This window comes from Loxodonta africana, unplaced genomic scaffold (assembly GCF_030014295.1).
Source record: "Loxodonta africana isolate mLoxAfr1 unplaced genomic scaffold, mLoxAfr1.hap2 scaffold_308, whole genome shotgun sequence".
In the NCBI taxonomy this organism is placed as follows: Eukaryota; Metazoa; Chordata; class Mammalia; order Proboscidea; family Elephantidae; genus Loxodonta; species Loxodonta africana.
Genome location: NW_026975027.1, coordinates 63,535 through 86,705, shown reverse-complemented (window position 1 = coordinate 86,705; position 23,171 = coordinate 63,535). Strand labels below are relative to the sequence as shown.

General features: G+C 43.8%; 1 pseudogene; it reads left to right on the top strand.

Annotated features, from left to right (window-relative positions):
* The first annotated feature begins 394 nt into the window (after window positions 1-394).
* Window positions 395-1,251, top strand: LOC135229463 (PC-esterase domain-containing protein 1B-like; annotated as a pseudogene).
* Window positions 1,252-23,171: the final 21,920 nt, after the last annotated feature.

The window sequence follows — 23,171 nt, the reverse complement described above, 5'->3', positions numbered from 1 at the left end:
GCCTGGAGCACAGGTGGTGGCTGAGGCGGAAACAGCCTACAACCATCCAGACCAACAGCATCAGTGTCAGCACCGCTGCCCTCCACCAAGGGGAGCCAAGCCAGGCACAGGGGCAGGGCCATGGGTTCAGAGGTCACACCGTGGGCCTAAGGATTGGCAGAACGCTTTCAGGGCCCCGGACGCTGCCCCCTTTCTCCTCCCCGTCCAGGCCCAGGCCAGTCCAGCGGCATTAAACAGCCCCCGTCTGCCCGCCCGGCCGCCCCACAACCGCCAGCCAGCCAGCCTGCCTGCCTTCTCTCCGTCTCTGGCAGCAGCCCCTCAGCCCTCGGTCCAGAGCTCTTTCGGGACCCGCCCTGAGGGAAGGCAGGAGCTAGGCCACCTTCACCCAGCCACCATGGTCCACCTGAGGGCGTCCGAAGTCCGGCAGCTGCGGCACAACAAGTTCGTGGTCGTCATGGGGGACTCGGTGCAGAGGGCCGTGTACAAGGACCTGGTGCTCCTGCTGCAGAAGGACTGCCTGCTCTCAAGCAGTCCCCTGAAGGCCAAGGGCGAGATGAGCTTCGAGCAGGACAGGCTGCTGCACGGCGGCGGGTGGGGCCGTATGCACAACGGGACCCACTACCGCGAAGTCCGCGAGTTCTGCTCCACACACCACCTTGTGCGCTTCTACTTCCTCACGCGCGCCTACTCCCGGTACGTGGAGAAAGTCCTGCTGGAGCTGCTGAGGGGCGAGCACGGCCCAGACGTGGTCATCATGAACTCCTGCCTCTGGGACCTGTCCAGGTATGGCCAGGATTCCATGTGGAGCTACAGGAGGAACCTGGAGACCCTGTTCTGGTGCCTTCGCTAGGTCCTGCCCGAGTCCTCTCTCGTGGTGTGGAACACTGCCATGCCAGTGGCTGAGACGGTCTCGGGGGGTTTCCTCCCGCCTGAGGGCATGCCCCCGACCTCGTGCCTGCGGGATGATGTGGTGGAGGCCAACTTCTACAGCGCCGCTGAGGCCAGCAGGCTCCGCTTCAACGTGCTGGACTTGAATTTCCACTTCCGGCACTCCGGCAGCACGGGCAGGCAGATGGCGTGCACTGGAACCAACACGCTCATCGAAGGCTCTCGCAGCTGCTGCTGGCCCACCTGGGCGACATCTCGGGCGTGGACCTGCCCTGCGACAACCCGGTGGGCAGGTGGATCTGGGAAGGCCCTGGGAGCCGTCTCAGAGGGCCCGCGGACGACAGACGGCTCCAGCACCACTGAGGTGAATCCAGTGAGGTAGGCCCCGCCTCGACGCCCGCCTAGACCCGCGTGCCCTATCGCTTAGTCGCGGAGACCCCCTATTTCCCTGCCCCAGGTTCCCAGGTGCTTCCGGCGGCACCGCCATGGCTCCAGTTTGCCCTGGAACCAATCCCTGCAGCGCCAGCCATGCTCTGGCGACCCCTCTGCACTGCACACTAGGTATGGCGAGGAAGCAAACCTGACAGCTGGCCGGCTGCCCCGCAACGCCGGAATACATACGGCCTCTGATTAGCACCAGCGCCGCGTGGTTCACCGGGCTTCTCCGCCTTACCCTCCAGGTACCCCCCGCAGAGCCACAGAGGTGCAGGGGGACGGACCGCAGCCACCAGTATGACCAGTGCCAAGACTTCGGTAACCACCCCCCCAGGTAGGTCGTCCTCTCCCCTTTGAACCCTTGCCTGGGGGATGGCCTAGGCATGCAGGTCTGGAACACCTCCAGCCACCCCTCCACCCCTCTCAGCAAGGACAAGCCTTACTCGCTGCGAGTTGGGGAAAGGAACAGATATCAGACGTGCACACTCACGGTTGTCTCCTCCTTGCCTTGATGCACAAACTAACTGCGAATTAAAAAAGTGCGTTCAGAAACACAGTGTCTGTCTCTGCGAAGGCCTTGTGGGGCTGTGCCCTGGCAGTGTGTCCATAATGGATCAGTGTAGCCTGTCACTCCCATTATGTTCTGGGTGCCTTTCGGGGCAAGGAGCAGGGCGCCCAGACGCCTCCTCGGGGGCTTCTGCTGCTTTCAGGGCCAAAGAGGCAATCAGGCGAAATCCATTCCTTCCAATTACCTGTAGTTTCTGTAGAAGAGTTATTTGTTCAGAAAAGCCCCGAGGTTGAGCTGCGCTTCACCACTTAGCAAGATCCAATGCTCAATTCAGCGACCTGAAATTAAGTGCCTCTCAGGCCTCTCAGGGCTGGTGTAAAAACAAGCCTCCCAGACCTTTTTCTATACTATTAAAGTGAATTAATTTATTTGCACACACTTGGGAGACTCTGAGAGCTTTTCCAGAGGTCGGGGGTTTCCTTGGCAGAGGAACCAGCTTCTCTTTCCTCATATGAGGAACAATGCGCCTTAAAGACAAACGGGAGGAGATGGGAATCAGAGTGATCTCAAGCATGCTAAGAATGAGTGAGCAAATCCAGGGCTGGTTACGGAAAAGGAGAAATGACACATTTTGGGCTTGAAATGATTTAAAGTATTGTTAAAGGAGGTGTCAAAAGTTTGGTGTAAGAACCCCTACAGTACGTCAAACTGACAGACATGTGGGGGAAGCCAAGCATGCGCATATGCTTATATACAGAGCCCTGGTGGGGCCCTGGGTAAGCATTGCGCTGCTAACGAAAAGGTGGGCGGTTCACATCCACCAGCCCCTCCTTGGAAAACCTATGGGGCGCTTCTACTCCGTCCTATAGGGCTGCTGTGAGTTCAACCTAACTCAATGGCACCTAACAACAATGACAGACATAAACATACATACATAGATATATATATATATATATATATATACACACACATATACAAAAAAGGAAAAAAAACCCACTGCTGTTGAGTCAATTCTAATTCATAGTGACTTGAGAGGATTTCCAAGGATGTAAATCTTTACAGAAGCAGACTGCTGCACCTTTCTCCCAAGGAGCTGCTGGTGCTTTCAAACTGCCGACCTTTCATTTAGCAGTTGAGTGCTTTAACCACAGTGCCACCAGGGCTTCTTATACATATACATATACACACACACATATATATATACACACGTACATAAAATATACATGCATACAAATGTATATCCTGTCGTGTCACGCAGGAACTCCACCTATGTCACCTAAAAAAACAGAAACAGTTGCCAGTTGACACTGACTCGTGGCAAACCCAGGGTAGAACTGCCCCACGGTGTTTTCTTGGCTGTAACCTTCTTGGAAGCAGAGTGCCGGGCCTTTCTTCCACAGCAGTGCTGCGTGGGCTTGAACCACAAACCTTTAGGTTGTGCCAGAAGGAAACTTTGAAACTTTAATCCAAACTTGCATAAAAAAAAATTCATGTAATTCTATTGTTATTGGAAAAAAAAATTCTTTAGAAACAAAGAATTGCATTGATAAAAGCATCTTGAGAATGTAGGGTCTATTCTGATCATTGTTCTTCTGAGCAAGGTGGGAAGAGAAGGTGAGAGAATGTTCTGTCTACAACCACAGGAATACAGTGAACAAGCAGCCCTCTCGGGTGGCCAGGGAGCCGGGGGCCACGATCGTATTTAAGTCTGTATGAGAACTGTCTCTTTTTTCCTTTTACAGACATTTACTTTCCTCTTTTCTCAAAAAGTCTCCTAGATATGCCATTCCTAATGGCAACATTTTTATTTCACCTCTCAGGAACACAGCCTCTAACCGTGAAGCCCATCATAATGAAAAATCTCGCAAAACACGTCTGCAGCAGGTGGTATGCTTTTCTTCATTTTGGCTGTAGAATTTTTCTACAGAAAATTGAATTTGCTCACTTAGAATTAAAATGACCCTGCAGATCATGTTTAATTTTTCCAGCATGAATAAACCCAGCCTCTGTCTCTTTCCTCTGTCTCTCTCTCTCCCTATCTATATGCACACACACACACACACACACACACACTCCAGACTTACATATAAGTTTCCTCATTGGTCAGACATTTTCAAAGTCTTTGAATCTTGCTTTCCCTGTGTAGATGGCTCTAGCAGATTCTAAAGCAACCAGGCCTTCCTGCATTGCTAGCGGGAGTGTAAAATGCTACAGCCACTGTGCAGAACAGTTTTGGCTGTGCCTCAAAAAGTTAAACATATGATGACCCCAAGATCCAGCAAACCCAGTCCTAGGCATGCACCCAGAAAAAGCCAAAACAAGAATGCAAACAGAACCCTGTAAACCAATGTTCACTACAGAGCTTTTCATAACAGCCGAAAGACAGAACTGCCTAAGTGTTCATCAACAGATGAATGGATAATCAAAATGTAGTCTCCCCTGCCCTTGCTGGCCCTCTACTTCACCAAACATGATGTCCTTCTCCAACAATTGACCCCTCCTGATGACGTGTCCAGGCAAGCAAATTGGACAATGTTCTGTGTTGATCTATATGGTTTTTCACTGGTTCATTTTTGGAAGTAGATGGCCAGGCCTTTCTTCCTAGTCTGTCTTAGTCTGGAAGCTCTACCAAAATCTATCCACCATGGGTGGCCCTGCTGTTATTTGAAATACTAGTGGCGTAGCTTCCAGCATTTCAGTAACACCCAAGCCACTACAGTAGGACAGACTGATAGATGGGTAGTAGACTATTCTGTACACACATCCTTCCTCAGACTATACTACCTATTCACGACCTTCAAGCATTTCCTTTGTTAGTCTCTCTGAGTGGTTTTGTTCTTCCCCTTGGCATGTTCTTGAGAACCTTCTGCTCTCTCGTCTAGACCCATTACATGCTCCCCCTTCCAGGACACCTTTCTGACCGTCCCCAGGAGATTTAGCAGCATTGTAGATGGCACGCTTGTATTCCAGGTGGCATGCACTGTACATTTGGAAAGCCTAGCTCCCCTGCTAGACTTTTACCCCTTCCTGTTTATTTCTGTACAGTCTTCTAGTGCATCCCAGAATATGGTAGGCTCTGAGTCAAGGTTTGTAGAATGAAGAATTATTAATACAAATTAAATAGCAGACTGATGATAAATCATGCTGTTGAATGTCAGTAGTGAAAAGCTTACATAATTATTATGCTTGGTAACCTTGGTGGCGTAGTGGTTAAGAGCTGCAGCTGCTAACCAAAATGTTGGCAGTTTGAATCCTTAGGGTCGCTATGAGTGGAATTGACTGGACTGCAACAGGTTTGGTTTCTTTTTGGTTAGCAGTGAAGGACCTCTGGAGGCATAACAGTTAAGCACTCGGCTGCTAACAAAAAGGTTGGCAGTTCAAACTCACCATGTGGCTACAAGGGAGAAAGGCCTACCTATCTGCTCCTGTGAAGACAATTGTTATTCAGTGTCGTCGAAGCACTTCGGACTCATAGTGACCCTATGTGCAACAGAAAGAAACACTGCCAGTCCTGCGCCATCCTCACAAACGTTGTTATGCTTGAGTCCATTGTTGTAGCCACTGTGTTAATCCATCTTGTTGAGGACTTTCCTCTCTTTCACTGACCCTCTACCTTACAAAACACGTCCTTCTCCAGGCACTGGCCCCTCCTGATAATATCTCCAAAGGAAAGATGACAACCTAGGAAACCCAATAGGGCAGTTGTATTCTCTCACATGGGGTTCCTGTGAGTTGGAATCAACTCCAAAACACCCAATAACAACAGCTTAGCAGTGAACCAAAAGTTGAGCACTTTTCTTTGGGGCTAAAGGATCCTGTTGAGAACAAAAGCAGAAAAAGACAATGAAATTTGAATATTGATGGGGCATTAACTGGCTGAGCCTAAGCAGGCAGAAGAGGACTGGCTGAGAGAAGCACAAGGCAACCCCAGGGGGGAGTAAAAATCAACCCTCCAGTCTGTAGAGGTAGAGCTAATTTTCTGTAAGTGATACTGTGAGTTGCAATATCAACGGTAAGCACAAAGAGCTTCCACTAGAGTCTTGGACCTTTGAGGATGGGGGAGATTTATGACGTGCTCTAAGGTGAAGGCTCTGTGGGTAAATTAGGTCTGGAAATTGTCCTCGGATGTCACCCTGGCTGGTTTTGAGTTGGGTCTTTGACAAAAGTAGTACTTTATCCAGAAGAGTTGCTTACAAGGGCAATAAAAACCATTTGAAATAACTCCAGGTCAGTTCTCTAAATTGGCCTTTCGTAACCTTCCTACCAGCTTAAAGTTCCAGGAGGAAATGTTGACATTTCCAGCATTGAACTAAGAGAATCTCAGCTCCCTCAATAGTTTACCAATTAATTTGTTACTTCAAGGGCTTCATAGGAGTCTCTGAGTGGTGCAAATGTTTACATTCTTGACTAGTGGCCGAAAGGTTGGTGGTTCAAATCAACCCAGAGGTGCCTTGGAAGAAAGACCTGGCAATCTGCCTCTAAAAGTTCACAGCCATTGAAAACCCTTTGGAGGCCAGTTCTTCACCATGATTCGGAATGATCTGAGGGCAACTAACAACAAGAAGGGCTTCATAAACTGTGCAAGCTGGGTATTATCATTATTGTTGTCATAACAAATTACCACCCACTTAATGGCTCCAAGTGGAGTCCCTGAGTGGAGCAAATGGTTAAGCATTCAGCTGGTAACACAAAGGTGGGAAATTCAAGCCTACTCAGAGGTGCCATGAAATAATGGCTTGGTGATCTACTTCTGAAAAACCAGCCACTGAAAACTCTATGGAGCACAGTTCTACTCTGATACACATGGGGAGCCATGAGTCAGAATCCACTGGAAAGCAAAAAGTTTTGATATTTTTTTTGATTCCTAATATCTATGGAGTCCCTGGATGGTTTAAACAGCTAAGGAAGTTGGATGCTAAACCAAAGGCTGGAGATTTGAGTCCACCCAAAGGAACCTAGAAAAAAGGACTGGTAATCTACTTCTGAAAAATCAGCCACTGAAAACCCTACAGAGCCCAGTTCTACTCTGACACACATGGGGTCACCATGAGTCAGGCTCGACTCCAGGGCAACTGGTTTGGTTTTTGTTTTTAGAGGTTACCTTAGTTATCTAGTGCTGCTATGAGAGAAATGCTACAAGAAGATGGTTTTAACAAAGAGAAGTTTATTCTCTCACAGTCTAGTAAGGGATAAGGTCAAATTCAGGACATTAGCTCCAGGGGAAGGTTTTCTCTCTCTGTAGGCTCTGGTGGAAGGTACTTCTCATCAATCTTCTCCTGGTCTTGGAGCTTCTTATCACAGTAACCCCGGGTCCAGAGGATGCACTCTACTACCAGCTTTGCTTTCTTGGTGGTATGACTCTCTGCTCAGTTCTCTCTTTTATATCTCAAAGGAGATCGACTCAAGACACAACCTCATCTTATAGATTGAGTCCAGCCTCACTATAGTAACTGCCTCTAATCCTGCCTCATTAATATCATAGAGGTAGGATTTACAACACATTGGAGAATCACATCAGATGACAAAATGATGGACAATCGCATAATACAGGGAACCATGGTGTAGCCACGTTGACACATATTTTGGGGGAGCATCACAATCAACATCCATGGAAGCAGCAGTCCAGAAATCAAACGATCAAATGATGCATTGCATTGGGCAAATCTGCTGCAAAAGATCTCTTTAAAGTGCTAAAAAGCAAAAACATCAATCTGAGGGCTAAGGTGTACCTGACCCAAGCCATGGTATTTCAATATATTATCTTACATAACCATCATAAGTACATACTCCATTGTTTGCATTTTGTTGGTAATGTTTTCACATTCTTTTTTGGAATCCCTTTTTTGTGTGTCTGGTCTTCAGCAATGCTTTCTAAGGCATCTAGAATCTTAGCGTAGGATTTCAGACTTGCACTTGTTGCTACAATATGTGCATTCCAACAAGTATTAGAAAGACGTTTTAATACTCAGCCATTGTCTAAATATGTTTTAAAAACTGTCCATTGGTAAGTAGAGGAGGCAAAAAATATGTAGAGTAACTGAACAGTAGAAAAAACTCAACTATATCTGGACAACAATCTACTGAGCTATGTCCTACAAGATTAAGTGAATGAATAGAATGTGGCTAGAAAATGGCATATTCATTACGTTCTAAAACTTTCTGTTGCATGTCTTTATAATACCCTGACATACTGGCAGAATTGTCATCGGACTGGCCTCTGCACTTAGAAAAACTGATTTTGTAAACTTTGCATACATAGTGAAGTACTTGATTTGCCACTCCTTCACTGGTATGAATTTTTAAGCTAGTAATTGTAACAAATCACTAAATAGGTTTTTCCATCTCTTGTAGATATGTATCTTAAAACAATACTTAGCTGCTCTATATGAGAAAGATCATGAGTGGAATCTACTGATAAACTGAAGGATTGAGCTATACTTATTTTGCTGAAAATAGTTGATCAAACTTTATCACTTTTTACATTTATTAATTTCTCACACATTTTTGTAGACATACGATGGGTTGCTTTCCTGTGTTATTATATTTTGAGATCTGACCTACTAAAAGTGCATCAAACTGAACAACAAGTTCAAGTAAACCCCCAAAATTTCCATTTTGTGGTAACCCAAACACTTCATTTCTTCTTCAAAACGGTAGTCCGCATTCAGCGATTGTTAGAATGACAACAATAATGCATTGCAAAATGAGTTTCCAGTATTGACAATCTTCGTTAATTTATGTTTCTAGTCCATGAGTTAAGCCAAAGCCATGTCTTCAGTTTAAATACGACAACATAAAACTTCTGTGCATTGAACTGTTTTCATGTTTATCGATCGTATTTGAGTTGTGCCAGTTGCTAAATCCACTCTTAGCAAATCAGGAATTAAATGATTTAGGACTGAATAGTTTGCAAACAAAACAATATGCAGAACCCACTGATGGAGAAGACGGTAGCCACTCCCTCTCATAATTTCCACTACTAGCTTTGCACCCTAGAAATATCTTCTGGCTACAGATATTTGTTTACCACCCAGAAAATTTTGGCATGAATTTTCAAATGGACCACTGTGATGCTGACAATCACTTGGCCTTCTTTCAATCTGATAATTTACATCATTACAAGAAAAGTTATTCCCCAAAGTAGGATCTGTGTTTCTGTTATTTTCGTGGTCTGCAGATGCAACAATTTCAGATGCTAAGATCGTTTCACTTTCTACACCATTATTAATTTTTTACTACCTCAAGGAATGCATGCAGAATTTGGAACAAATTCTGTTACAGTTGTATTGCTATTTGTAATTTCAGAACCATTGGTGCAAGTACAATGATCTGCACCCACTAAACTCAAGTGTTCAAGGAAAGAACTCTCTTCTCCTTCATTATGTTTTAAAAAGGGAGTTAATTCTGGAATTGTCTTTAGGGATTCACAAATTATTTTCTTTTCATCTTCTCAGGTTTTCATTTTTTGCACTCTAGTTAGATGTTGCCATTTCATTTTACATGGTATATCCATATTATGGCATTTAAAAAAAATTTCTGTTCTGCCACTATTGTTGTTAGGTGCTTTCGAGTAGGTTCTGACTCACAGGAACCCTAAGTACAACAGAACGAAACACTGCCCAGTCCTGTGCCGTCCTCACAATAATTGTATACTTGAGCCCATTGTTACAGCCACTGTGTCAGTCCACGCTGTTGAGGGCCTTCCACTTTTTTGCTGACCCTCTACTTTACCAAGCAAGATATGCTTCTCCAGGGACTGATCCCTCCTGATAACATGTCCATAGCCAATACATTTAAATAATGGAAAATAAAGAAAATTTATGAAACCAGTAAAATTTATAAAATAAAATTTACATTCGAATTTGAAAGTTAACACAAAAATTTATGTTTGAAAATGAGTAAGTAAAAAAAGAAATTTTATTTGGACCATGTAATTTCTTCTTCAGTTGTGAGGTAATTAAAAGGAATAGTGTTTACAATGTAGTGAGAAATAATTTTATTAGTTTATCCTATGATGTTTGTCGCCAGGCCCTTCATAGAACACCACGGGTTTCATTTTGAAATACTTAAAAATTTGTGCACTCTCTTTCTGGTCTTTGATGCCATGTCTTCAAAGTTAATTGGACTATTGCCAATATCCGTCAGCAGTGAGAGCAATCTCAAAGACCTTGACACAAATTCAAGGGTATACTCAATCTTACGACACGTTTTGGCTCGCTTTGCACAGGACCAGACGAGCCACGTCGTGAGTCACGGTGAATGTGAGGCTATTTATACCTGACTGATCTGAAATGAAAAGGAAAATATAATTACTATCGTATGCAAGATTTATAAAATGTGTATTTTTTTCTTTGCAAAATTCTTCAACACCCATAATGGATATAGCAATAGCAGCATCTCTCAACTGGAAAGTTTGTTTTGCAAAGTCATAACGATATCAGTTTCTTAAAATAAAGACAGAATATGGGTTTTTGTGTGAGAAACTGATTTGATTTGTAAACTTTCACTCAAAGCACATAAAAATTATTTAAAAAAAAAGGTAGAAATAGAACTACCATACGATCCAGCAATCCCACTCCTTGGAATATATCCTAGAGAAATAAGGGCCTTTAAATGAACAGATATATGCAAACCCATGATTATTGCAGCACTGTTTACAATAGCAAAAACATGGAAGCAACTGAGTTGCGCATCAACAGGTGAATGGATAAATAAATTATGGAACATTCACACAATGGAATACTATGCATTGATAAAGAACAGCAAGGAATCTGTGAAACATTTCATCACATGGAGGAAACTGGAAGGCATTATGCTGAGTGAAATTAGTCAGTTGCAAAAGGACAAATATTGTATAAGACCACTATTATAATAACTTGAGAAACTGTTTGAGCCGAGAAGAAAACATTCTTTTGTTGTTACGAGAAGGGGGAGGGAAAGAGGGTGGGAGAGGGGCATTCACTAACTAGATAGTAGGTAGGAACTACTTTAGGTGAAGGGAAAGACAGCACACAATACAGGCGAGGGCAGCACAACTGGACGAAACCAAAAGCAAAGAAGCCTGAATAAACTGAATGCGTCGAAGGCCAGTGTAGCAGGGGCAGGAGTCTGGGGACCATGGTTTCAGGGGACATCTAAGTCAATTGGCATAATAAAATCTATTAAGAAAACATTCTGCATCCCACTTTGAAGGGTGGCATCTGGGGTCTTAAACGCTAGTGAGCAGCCATCTAAGATGCATCAATTGGTCTCAACCCACCTGGATCAAAGGGGAATGAAGAACACCAAGGACACAAAGTAATTACAAGCCCAAGAGACAGAAAGGGTCACGTGAACCAGAGACTACATCATCCTGAGACCAGAACTAGATGGTGCCTGGCTACAACCGATGACTGCACTGACAGGGAACACAACAGGGAACCCCTGAGGGAGCAGGAAAGCAGTGGGATGCAGACCCCAAATTCTTATAAGACCATACTTAATGATATGGTTGAGACTAGAAGATCCCCGGTGGTCATGGCCCCCAGGCCTTCTGTTGGCCCAGGACAGGCACCATTCCTGAAGCCAACTCTTCAGACATGGATTGTACTGGACAACGGGTTGGAGAGGGATGCTGGTGATGAGTGAGCTTCTTGGATCAGGTGGATACTTGAGACTATGTTAGCATCTCCTACCTGGAAGGGAGATGAGAGGGTGGAGGGGGTTAGAAGCTAGTGAAATGGACATGCAACGAGACAGTGGAGGGAGAGAGTGGGCTATCTCATTAGGGAGAGTAATATGAAGTGTGTAGCAAGGTGTATATGGGTTTTTGTGTGAGAGACTGACTTGATTTGTAAACTTTCCCTTAAAGCACAATAGAAATTATAAAAAAAGGAAAGTCCAGGGGAGCATCTACCACGGCCTCCACCAGATTGAGTCCAGTAAAGCTAGATGGACCCGGCAACCACCACTGACTGCTCTGACGGGGATCACAGTACAGGGGTCCAGGCAGAAATGAAGAAAAATGTAGAACAAAATTCTAATTTGAAAAAAAATCACCAGACTTGCTGGCCTGACAGACTGGAGAAACCCTGAGAGTATGGCTCTCAGACACCCTTTTGGCTCAATAATGAAGTCACTCCTAAGGCTCACCCTTCAGCCAAACATTACACAGAGCCATAAAACAAAATAAGACTGAAGAGGAGCACCAGCCCTGGGGCAGGAAATGGAAGTCAGGAGGGGACAGGAAAGCTGGTAATAGGGAACCCAAGGTTGAGAAGGGAGAATGTTGACAAGTCATGGGCGTGTTAACCAATGTCATAAAAGAATATGTGCGCTAAATGTTTAAGGAGAAGCTAGTTTGTTCTGTAAGCCTTCATCTGAAGTTTGATAAAAAGAAAATCGCAGCCTTGGAAACACTATGGGGCAGTTCTACCCTGTCCTACATGGTAGCTATGAGTCAGAAAGGACTAGATGGCTGTGGGTTTGGTTTTTTTGTTTGTTTGTTTCTGGCATCTTTCTGGGAAAAAATGTGGGCAGGTAGTGGGGGCAGCCAATGGGAGAGTGAACAAGAAAAACAAGGAAGCAAACGCTTCCCATTACAAAAAAGAAAAAGGTTTTGGCCCTTCAATAATCCCGTTGTTCCATTATAACACTAGGTAACAGTTCAGATTTTAATTATGTGCTTGCTTTCCCAAAGGGGACGTAGTTGTTATCTATAATTACACAAGGTTTATCTTTTATCAGAGGAGGCTGAGTGGTACAAATGATTTGCCATCAGCTGCTAACTTAAAGGAAACTTGGTGGCTCAGTGGGTAAGTGCTACAGCTTCTAACCAAAAGGTTGGTAATTCGAATCCACCAGGCACTCCTTGGAAACTCTATGGGGCAGTTCTACTCTGTCCTATAGGGTTACGATGAGTCAGAATCGACTCAATGGCAACAGGTTTGATTTTTTATTTTTTGGCTAACTTAAAGAGTGGCTATTTGAACTCACCCACAGGTTCTGTGGAAGAAAGGCCTGTGATCTACTTTGGTAAATATTACAGCCAAGAGAAGGCTGTGGAGTAGTTCTACTCTGTAATATATAGGGTCTCCATGAGTCGGGGGATGACTCGACGGCAGCCCACAATGACATCTACATATCTTTTATCTTCGTTCCTTGAATGCTCCTGTTGTTGCTAGCTGCCGTCGAGTTGGCCCCCGACTCACAGGGATCCCAAACACGGCAAAACAAAGCGCTGGCTGGTCCTGTACCAGCCCCATGATGGGTTGCAAATGGAGCTATTGTGATCCACAGGGTTTTCACTGGCTGATTTTTGCATGCAGATTGCCAGGCCTTTCTTCCTAGTCCATCTGGTCTGGAAGCTCCTCAGAAAACTATTCAGCATGACAGCAACACTCAAGCCTCCACTGACAGTCAGGTGGTGTCAGCCTTCCTTGGACACGCAAAGCAAAAGTCAGAACTTGATTTTTGTTAAGTTCTTGTTTTCGATGACAAGGGCAATCAGTGGGGGTCTTTCACAAATAAAAGGATGTGACTGTGATACGGCTCCGAATATCATGCGGCTAGAAACCCTGGTGGCATGGTGGTTAAGTGCTACGGCTGCTAACCATAGGGTCCACAGTTCTAGCCTCCTGGATTATGACAGCATAAATTTCTCTTCATTAGAGACATTCACTTGTGGTATTTCTGTTGTAGCAGCACCAGATAACTGAGATAGCTGCTAACCAGAAGATTGGTGGTTCAAGTCTACCCAAAGGCACCTAGGAAGAAAGTCTAGTCAATCTACGTCTGAAAGATCAGCTATTGAAAACCATATGGAATGTGGTTCTACTCTGAAACACATGGGGTCACAATGAGTTGGAAATGACTTCGCAGCAACTAGCCCACACACACATACACACACATACACACACATACACACACACACCTGTGGGCATCAATTCCAACTTGTAGACCCTATAGGACAGAGTAGAACTGTGTCATAGGGTTTCCAAGTAGCTGCTGATGGATTTGAAGGACCGACCTTTTGGTTAGCAGCCGAGTTCTTAACCACTGGGCCAGTACTTCACAAGTTTAGTCTTCTCTGTGTATGCTATGCCTCCCGTTCAGACATAGCATAGTATTCAGACTGAGCACTCTCTGTCCCAGCTTCTAGTCTTGGCTTACTTGTTCTTCTTCTGACGGCATTTCATTCATTGTTCACTGACTTCATGAAACAATGTTTTTCACTGGCCAAATCTTATCATAGCTCTAATGGGCCAGGATACAGGCTTCTCCTGATTCACACAGCTGCAGGGCCTGGCAAACCCAAGGTCGAAAGGCCAGAGAGCAGGGCTCTGGATCACAGGCTGCAGAGGGTGATGAATGCCAAGATCAGCTGGCAAGACAGCAGGTAAGTTGCTAGCTCAAGTCACAAGAGCCAGAGATCAGACCAACAGGAGGCAGCTGAGGGATTCAGAGTGAGCGAAAACTTTGAGCCTTGCCAGGAAGTCTACCTAGACTGGATGCAGGCCACATTCCCAAGGAAACTCCCTTTCCACTAATCAGCTGCTCACCGCAGATCCCACCATGGAGGTGATCATGTTATATCGAAGCTCATCATGGAGGTGATCACATCATCGTACGACTGCCCAACTACGTCATAACTGCCAAACCACTGAAAGTCATGGCCCAGCTAAGGTGACACACAACTTTAACCATCACACTAATAGAGTTGGTAATTACCATCTCTAAAACACTTTTCTGTACTACTTACCCTCATACAGCATCCTTGAATACGCGAACCACCGATAGTTCAATTAAAAATTGATCTACTAAATGACAGAAATTCTTAGATTATCTTTGATATCAAAGCTCATCATGGAGGTGATGACATCATCACTGTTGTTGTTCTGTTATTAGGTGTGGTCGAGTCAGTTCCAACTCACAGCAGCCCTATGCACAACAGAACCAAACACACTGCCTGGTCCTGCACCATCATTACAATTGTTATTATACTTGAGCCCATTGTTGCAGCCACTGTGTCAATCTACCTCATTGAGGGTCTTCCTCTTTTTCACTGACCCTGTACTTTGCCAAGCGTGATGTCCTTCTTCAGGGATTGATCCCTCCTGATAACAAGTCCAAAGTATGTAAGACGCAGTCTCGCCATCCTTGCTTCTAAGGCGCATTCTGGTTGTACTTCTTACAAGACAGATTTGTTTGTTCTATTGGCAGTCCATGGTATATCCAATATTCTTCTCCAACACCACAGTTCATAGGCTTCAATTCTTCTTTGGTCTTCCTTATTGATTGTCCGGCTTTCACATGCATATGAAATGATCGAAAATACCATGGCTTAGGTCAAACCCACCTTAGTCTTCAAGGTGACATCTTTGCTTTTCAACACTTTAAAGAGGTCTTTTGCTGCAGATTTCCCCAATGCAATGTGTCTTTTGATTTCCTGAGTGTTGTTTCCATGGGTGCTGATTGTGGATCCAAGTAAAATGAAATCCTTGACAACTTCAATCTTTTCTCCGTTTATCATGATGTTGCTTCCTGGTCCACTTGTGAGGATTTTTGTTTTCTTTATGTTGAGGTGCAATGCATACTGAAGGCTGTGGTCTTTGATCTTCATTAGTAAGTGCTTCAAGTCCTCTTCACTTTTAGCAAGGAAGGTTGTATCATCTGCATATCACAGGTTATAAATGAGTCTTCCTCCAAACCTGATGCCCCGATCTTCTTCATATAGTCCAGCTTCTCGTATTATTTTCTCAGCATACAGATTAAATAGGTATGGTGAAAGAATGCAACCCTGGCACACACCTTTCCTGACTTTAAAATACTCAGTATCCCCTTGTTCTGTCCGAACAACTGCCTCTTCATCTATGTACAGGTTCCTCATGAGCACAATTAAGTGTTCTGGAATTTCAATTCTTCGCAATGTTATCCATAATTTGTTCTGATTCTCACAGTCGGATGCCTTTGAATAGTCAATGAAACACAGGGAAACATCCTTCTGGTATTCTCTTCTTTCACCCACGACCCGTCTGACAACAGCAGTGATATCCCTGGTTCCACATCCTCTTCTGAATCTGGCCTGAAATTTGGGTAGTAACCTGTCGATATACTGCTGCAGCCACTTTTGAATGATCTTCAGCAAAATTTGTTTGCATGTGATATTAATGATATTGTTCCATAATTTCCACATTTGGTTGGATCATTTTTCTTGGGAATAGGCATAAATATGGATCTCTTCCAGTCAGTTGGCCAGGAAGCTGTCTTCCATATTTCTTGGCATAGACAAGTGAGCACTTCCAGTGCTGCATCTGTTTGTTGAAACGTTTCAATTGATATTCCATCAATTCCTAGTGCCTTCTTTTTTGCCAATGCCTTCAGAGCACTTGAACTTCTTCCTTCAGTACCATTGGTTCCTGATCATATGCTACCTTTTGAAATCATTGAACATCGACTAATTCTTTTTGGTATAATGACTCTATGTATTTCATCCATGTTCTTTTGATGCTTCCTGCGTCATTTAACATTTTCCCCATAGAATCCTTCACTATTGCAACTCGAGGTTTGAATTTTTTCTTCAGTTCTTTCAGCTTGAGAAACGCCGAGTGTGTTCTTCCCTTTTGGTTTTCCATCTCCAGCTCTTCGCACATGTCATTACAATATTTTACTTTGTCTTTTCAAGAGACCCTTTGAAATCGTCTGTTCAGTTCTTTTACTTAATCAATTCTTCCTTTTGCTTTAGCCGATGTTGGAGAGCAAGTTTCATAGTCTCCTCTGACATCCGTCTTGGTCTTTTCTCTCTTTCCTGTCTTTTCAATGACCTCTTGCTTTCTTCATGTCTGATGTCCTTGATGTCATTCCAAACTCATCTGGTCTTCAGTCACTAGTGTTCAGTGAGTCAAATCTATTCTTCAGATAAACTCTAAATTCAGGTGGGATGTGTTCAAGGTCATATTTTGACTCTCGTGTACTTGCTCTGATTTTCTTCAGTTTCAGCTTGAACTTGCACATGAGCAATTGATAGTCTGTTCCATAGTTGGCCCCTGGCCTTGTTCTGACTGACGATATTGAGCTTTTTCATCGCCTCTTTCCACAGATGTAGTCAATTTTATTTGTGTGCATTCCATCTGGCAAGGCCCATGTGTATAAAGAAGGTATTTGCAATCAAGATGTAATTGGTCTTGCAAATTCTAACCCCTATGCTTATAAATGAAATCCCATCTAAGGATAGGGTTTTCTTTGTTATGTGAATAAGGTCATATCAGTGTAGGGTGTGTCTTAAACGAATCACTTCTGAGACATAAAAAGAGCAGATGTGGTACACAAACAAGCACAGATGAGGAAAGACAGATGTCATGTGGAGATCCCCAAGGAACCAGGTATAGAAGCTGAAAGAGACAAGGACCTTCCCCAGCACCAGCAGAGAGACAGCCTTCTCCTAGAGGCAGTGCCCTGAATTCAGGCTTCTAGCCTCCCCAACTGTGAGAACACAAATTTCTGTTTGTTAAAGCCTCCCACTTGTGGTATTTTTGTTACAACAGCACACGGAGACTAAGACAAGGGTGAACAGGAAAATAATCCAGCTGCTACAACAATGCGGGGCGAAGCTGTCGTAGACATAAGGGCAGGGAGCATCTGTGGAAGCTTGCAAAGGACGCGCACGCTGGACACAGGCAAGGGAGAAACATCCACACAAGCTCAGGGTGAATGTCAGTTATATGAAGGAAAAAGGGGAGAAGGAGAGCTGTCTCAGGGAGAAGGTGAGAATGTTTGTGTGCTGGGGAACCTCACATGCAAACCCTGAGAAGCAGGATCTTAGGGTACAAGGGGAAGCCCTGGTGGCACAGTGGTTAAGCTGCCAACCAAAAGGTCAGTGGTTCAAATCCACCAGCCACTCCTTGGAAACCCCATGGGGAAGTTCTACTCTGTCCTACAGGGTCACTATGAGTCAGAATCGACTCAGAATGGGTTTTTTTTATGGCTGAAAACATGATGTTGAGGGAAGTGAGATGAGCCCCAATGAGGACAAGCTCGTTACAGCCAGACAAGGGGTAGTGGATGGGGAACACCAACAGATGTGTCTAAGGGTGTAAACTTTGACTCCTGGAAAAGCAGCTAGAAATACAGCTGTCCAGAAGTAGTCACTGCATGCTTCTCTGGGCGAGAGGTGGGGTGTCTCAGAGTCCCTGAGTTCCTACTGAGATTGTGATGTCGCTAACTGAGCTGAGTAAGCTGTCTTGATGCTCTCCGTGTATCTAGCTGAACATTAGGTGAAAGCTTCATTAGGTGGCGATAATATGATTTTGTTGTTTTTGTTGTTAGTTGCTGCTGAGCTGCCTCCGACTCATGGTGACCCCACATATGACAGAATGAAATGCTGCCCATTCCTGTGCCACCTTCATCATCACTGGTATGTTGGAGTCCAACGTGAAGGCTACTGTGTTACCCCATCTCATGGAGGGGCTCCCTCTTTTTGGCTGACCCTGTACTTTACGAACCAGGATGTTCTTTTCCAGTGACTGGACTTTCCTGATGACGTGTCCAAAGTAAGTGAGCCAAAGTCTCTCCATCTCACTTCCAAGGAGCAGGCTGGTTGGATTTCTTTCTAAGACTGATTTGTTCGTTCATATGGCAGTCCACGGTATGTTCAATATTCTTCATCAACATGACACACAAATGCACCGATTCTTCTTCTGACTTTTTTTTTCATTGCCCAGTGTTCGCACACATATGAGGCCATTGAAAAGACCATGGCTTGGGTCAGGCACACCTTAGTCATCAAAGTGACATCTTTGCTTTTTTAAAACTTTAAGACTAGGCAAAACAAATCAGCAGCCCTTACCAGACCCAACCTTTAGGCCACACTGAACCTCATTTCTGCAATAAGGAGGCCAGGAGACAAACCAAGAAACCTGTTGCTGTCAAGATGATTCCCATAACAACCCTGTAGGACAGAGTAGAACTGCCCCATAGAGGTTCCAAGACTGTAATAGTTACAGAAGTGGACTGCCACATCTTTCTCCTGCTCAGTGGCTGGTGGTTTCAAACAGCCGAACTTTTAGTTAGCAGCCAAGCATTTAACCACTGTGCCACCAGAGCTCCCTCCAAGTGAAGGGCAGCAAGTTATAATTGTTAACAATGAGAAGGCAGTTACCATGTGCCAGGACTGGTTTGTGTTAGTCAGGCTAGGACAGAGATGGTGCAGTAACAAACAAGCCATCACAACTCAGAGGGGTAGCATGTTGTTATGGATAGAATATGTGTCAACTTGTCTAGGCCGTGATTCCCCAGTATTGTGTGGTTGTCTACCATTTTCTCATCTAATGTGATTTTCCTATGTGTTGTAAATACAACCTCCATGATGTTAATGAGGTGAGGTAGGTGGCAATTATGTTAATGAGGCGGGACTCAATTGCAAGGTTGGATTGTGTCTTGAGACAATCTCTTTTGAGATATAAAAGAGAGAAGTTAGCAGAGAGACATGTAGACCGCATACCACCAAGAAACAAGAGCATGGAGAATAGCACGTCCTTTGGGCCCAGCGTCCCAGTGCTGAGAAGCTCCTAGAGCTGAGGAAGATTGATGACAAAGACCTTTCCCCAGAGCTAACAGAGAGAGAAAGCCTTCCCTTGAAGCTGGTGCCCTGAATTTGGACTTGTAGCCTCTTAGACTGTTAGAAAATAAACTTCTGTTCATTGAAGCCACCTGCTTTTTACAGCGGCACTAAGTGACTAAGACACATGGTAAGTCTGTTCACTTGAACCATCCTCATACTGCAGCCTACAACACGGCGGAGCTCCATTTACTAGTAAATCTTTCCATCTAAGTTGCGATAGCCACCCAAGATAAATTGCATTTCAAGATCTGCATCTTTGGCTTGCATTTAACGCACAATACATATTGTTATCACTAGGTACCATGGAGTCAATTCCGACTCATAGTGGCCCCGTGTGACAAAATAAGAATTACCCCACAGTGTTTTCCAGGCTATAATCTTCTACAGAAACAGATCGACAAGTCTTTTCTCCAGCAGAGCTGCTGGGGAAGGTCACACTGCTAACCTTTCAGTTAGCAGTTGAGTGCTTAACCGTTGCACCACCAGGTTCCTGCAGAGTGCATAGTACGTCGTTAAAATAAAACATTTTACTCCGAGGGCATTGTCTGAACCTGCGCTGCTGAAGTGAGTCCTAGATAACTACATAATGGACAAACCCAAACATTCAAAAGGCAAGACACTCCCTGATCACACAGTTTTGCCGCCATACGTTTACTTCAGCTATTAGTGCAATTCCTTTGTCTTGGAAATTAATTTATTTGCATTTATTTTTAAATGAGTGTTTCATCCTTCTCTGCAGCTAAGAGTATCTAGATGTTCCAAGTAGCAGGCCAGCCCTGGTGTAACAGCTTTATTTATTCAGGGAGGCTGGTCAACCTGTCCAGTTGTACACGCAAAATACAGGGTATCAGCCTGGAGGAGGCTCAAGAACTAATTCAACCTCAAACTTAATTCTTTTAATAATGTATCAGTCACAGACCCTTAAAGCACCCTCATCAAATGAAAATATACAGCTTTGGCTCAGATTTAATTAATTTACACAGCATTCATTTTACCTTAATGGACACCTATGGAGGCGGAGTGAGTACTGATGAATATACATAAATTGCAGTCCAATTTTCTCTATCACTAAAAAATAAAGCCATAGGAATGAAAAAAGAAATCACACACTCATTAAATATATGTGGTGTTTTCTTCCTACAATGCAGCAGGGCTTGGGAAGGGGACTGTGGGAAGCAAGAAAAAGGGAGAAGAAAAGAATGTAATATTGCTAAACACCTACGTTTTGGAAATTGGAGTTTGGAAAGAAAGGTGTTGTCTACACAGCTCTGTCTGTTTTTGAATACTTTGTTATGGATTGGATTATGTCCTCCCCAAAAAATATGAAAGCTTGGCTCCTGGACATGTGGATATGATTCTGTTTGGAAATAGCTTATTCCTTTCTTACGTTAATGAGGTCATACAAGAAGATTGGCCAACTAGCTTGCTAAATTTAGACACATCATCAAGAGAGATCAATGGCTGAAGGACAGCATTGTGTTTGGTGAAGTAGAGGGCCAGCAAGGGTAAGGGAGACCCTTGGTGAGATGGATTGTCACAACAGAACAAGGATGGACTTGCAAATGCCAGTGATCATGAGGATGACTCAGGACCAGGCAGCATGTTTTTCTGCTGTACATAAGATCTCACTGAGTTGGAGTCAACTCAAGGGCAGCTATCTTTATCTCCTACCTACCTAAATATCCATCCATCCATCCATCTGTCCATCCGCCCACCTGTCCATCTGTCCATCCACTATCCACCTATCATCCATCCATCATCCATCCATCTATCCTTTCATCTGCCTGTCCATCCATCTATCCATCCATATATCTGTCTAAAATCTGTCTGATCTGTAGTGTTTCCAATGGTTGTGACCTTTCAGAAGCAGATCACCAGGCTTGTCATCTGATGCACCTTGGGTGAGTTTAAATCGCCAGCCTTCCAGCTAGTAGTGGGGTTTAACGATTTGTGCCACCAAGGGACTCCTAATAAGAATACTGGACACGTTCAATCTTAAATATTCGTCTTAAAAGAAATCCTGTAAAACCTTGACCTTTAGCTCCCAGGGGTTAATTTCAAGTGTTTCAAAAATTTATACAAGAAATATCCCCAAGAATAAACAACGAGGCTGTGATTTTGCTAAGTTCTGTATATGCATCCAGGAATAAAGGACCATGGTCCCCCACCACTTCAGTTTGAATGACATCTTCCTCACAAATTCTAATAACCCTTATTTCTAACAGAATTAGCTTTGTAAACCAATTTGTCACCCTGGGCACAAAATATCACCCCTCATTTATAAAAGGATTCTTCCTTGAGGGGACAGTGGTGGTTCGGTGGTAGAATTCCCACCTTCCATGCAGGAGACCTGGGTTTGATTCCCAGACAGTGAACCTCAGGGTAGCCATCACAGGATTTCAAATACCAGTAGGGTCACTCGTGATGGACAGGTTTCAGTGAAGCTTTCAGACTAAGACAGAGTAGGAAGAAAGGCCTGGTGATCTACTGAAAATCAGCCAATGAAAATCCCGTGGATCACAATGATCTGATCCCATTGTACATACAGTGGCCGTGAGTCAAGGGCCAACTCAAAGGCAGATAATAACAACATTTGAGGAGTCCCAGCTACTTTTATGGAGCTTTGGTGGCACACTTGTTAAGAGCTACAGCTGCTAACCAAAAGGTTGGCAGTTCAAATCCACCAGCTGCTCCTTGGAAACCCTATGGGGCAGTTCTACTTTGTTCTACAGGGTCGCTATGAGTCGGAATCCACTCAACGGCACCTCACAACAAAAAGAAGCTGCTTTTAAAAGATCCTTGTCTCATCTTGAGTCCTTTTCAGATTCATTTCCAACTTTCTGTCCTTTCTCATGTTAGATCTGCTAGAAAATGTGCCTACCTCAGCATTTTCAGATCACTTCTGCACAGTTGTTTTTACTAAGCAGTGTTCTTTGTATGTATTTTTTATACGTTTTTCATAAATATTTAGGCTCTATGTTAGCTCTAAGCATTCTTCACATATCATCACCAAATTTGAAGCCGTCAGATATTCAGTAAATGTTGATGGACATTATATACTTTGGGTGCAGTCTTGATGTTCAGTTTGGGAGAAAGTAAACATCACCTCCCAAATGCATTCTTTTTCTCCAATTTAAGGTCTTAGCAACTGACATGATTAAGTAATTAAGATTGATTGAGTTAGTTAATAGTCATGAAAGCACCAATGTTTTCTGTTAGAAAATTAAGCAATTTAGTTTGCTTTTGATCATCACTGATGACTATAGAAGTGCATATCTCCAAGGGGAAGCGTTCTAAATATTCATCAATGTGCTGAATCATTTAAGCTGGAATTTGGTTTACTGATAAGTGATGCTTAAATAATACATAAATAAACATGTAGCATTATTAGGAAAATTGAAAGAATGTTTCTGTTGGAGTTATTACATCAAAAGAAAATGTTTTAACTAAAGAAAATGACCAGTCACTGTCTAAATTCCTGAGGCATGTCTAAAAATCCTGCAACAATGAAAACACCGAGCTGCAGTGGAGTCTGGCATAGAGTCAGGGAAAGAAAACAATACAATTTAAACACTATCGCAAAGCCCTTGCTTGGAATCTATCCTAAGGAAATCATCAGATTTAGAGAAAGATTTATATATGAGCATCTTCATTATAGTTTTATTTATAATAGTGATACTCTGAAACAAGTCCAAGTACCCAACAGCATAAAACAAGTTGAATAAGTTCTAGAGTCATATCCAG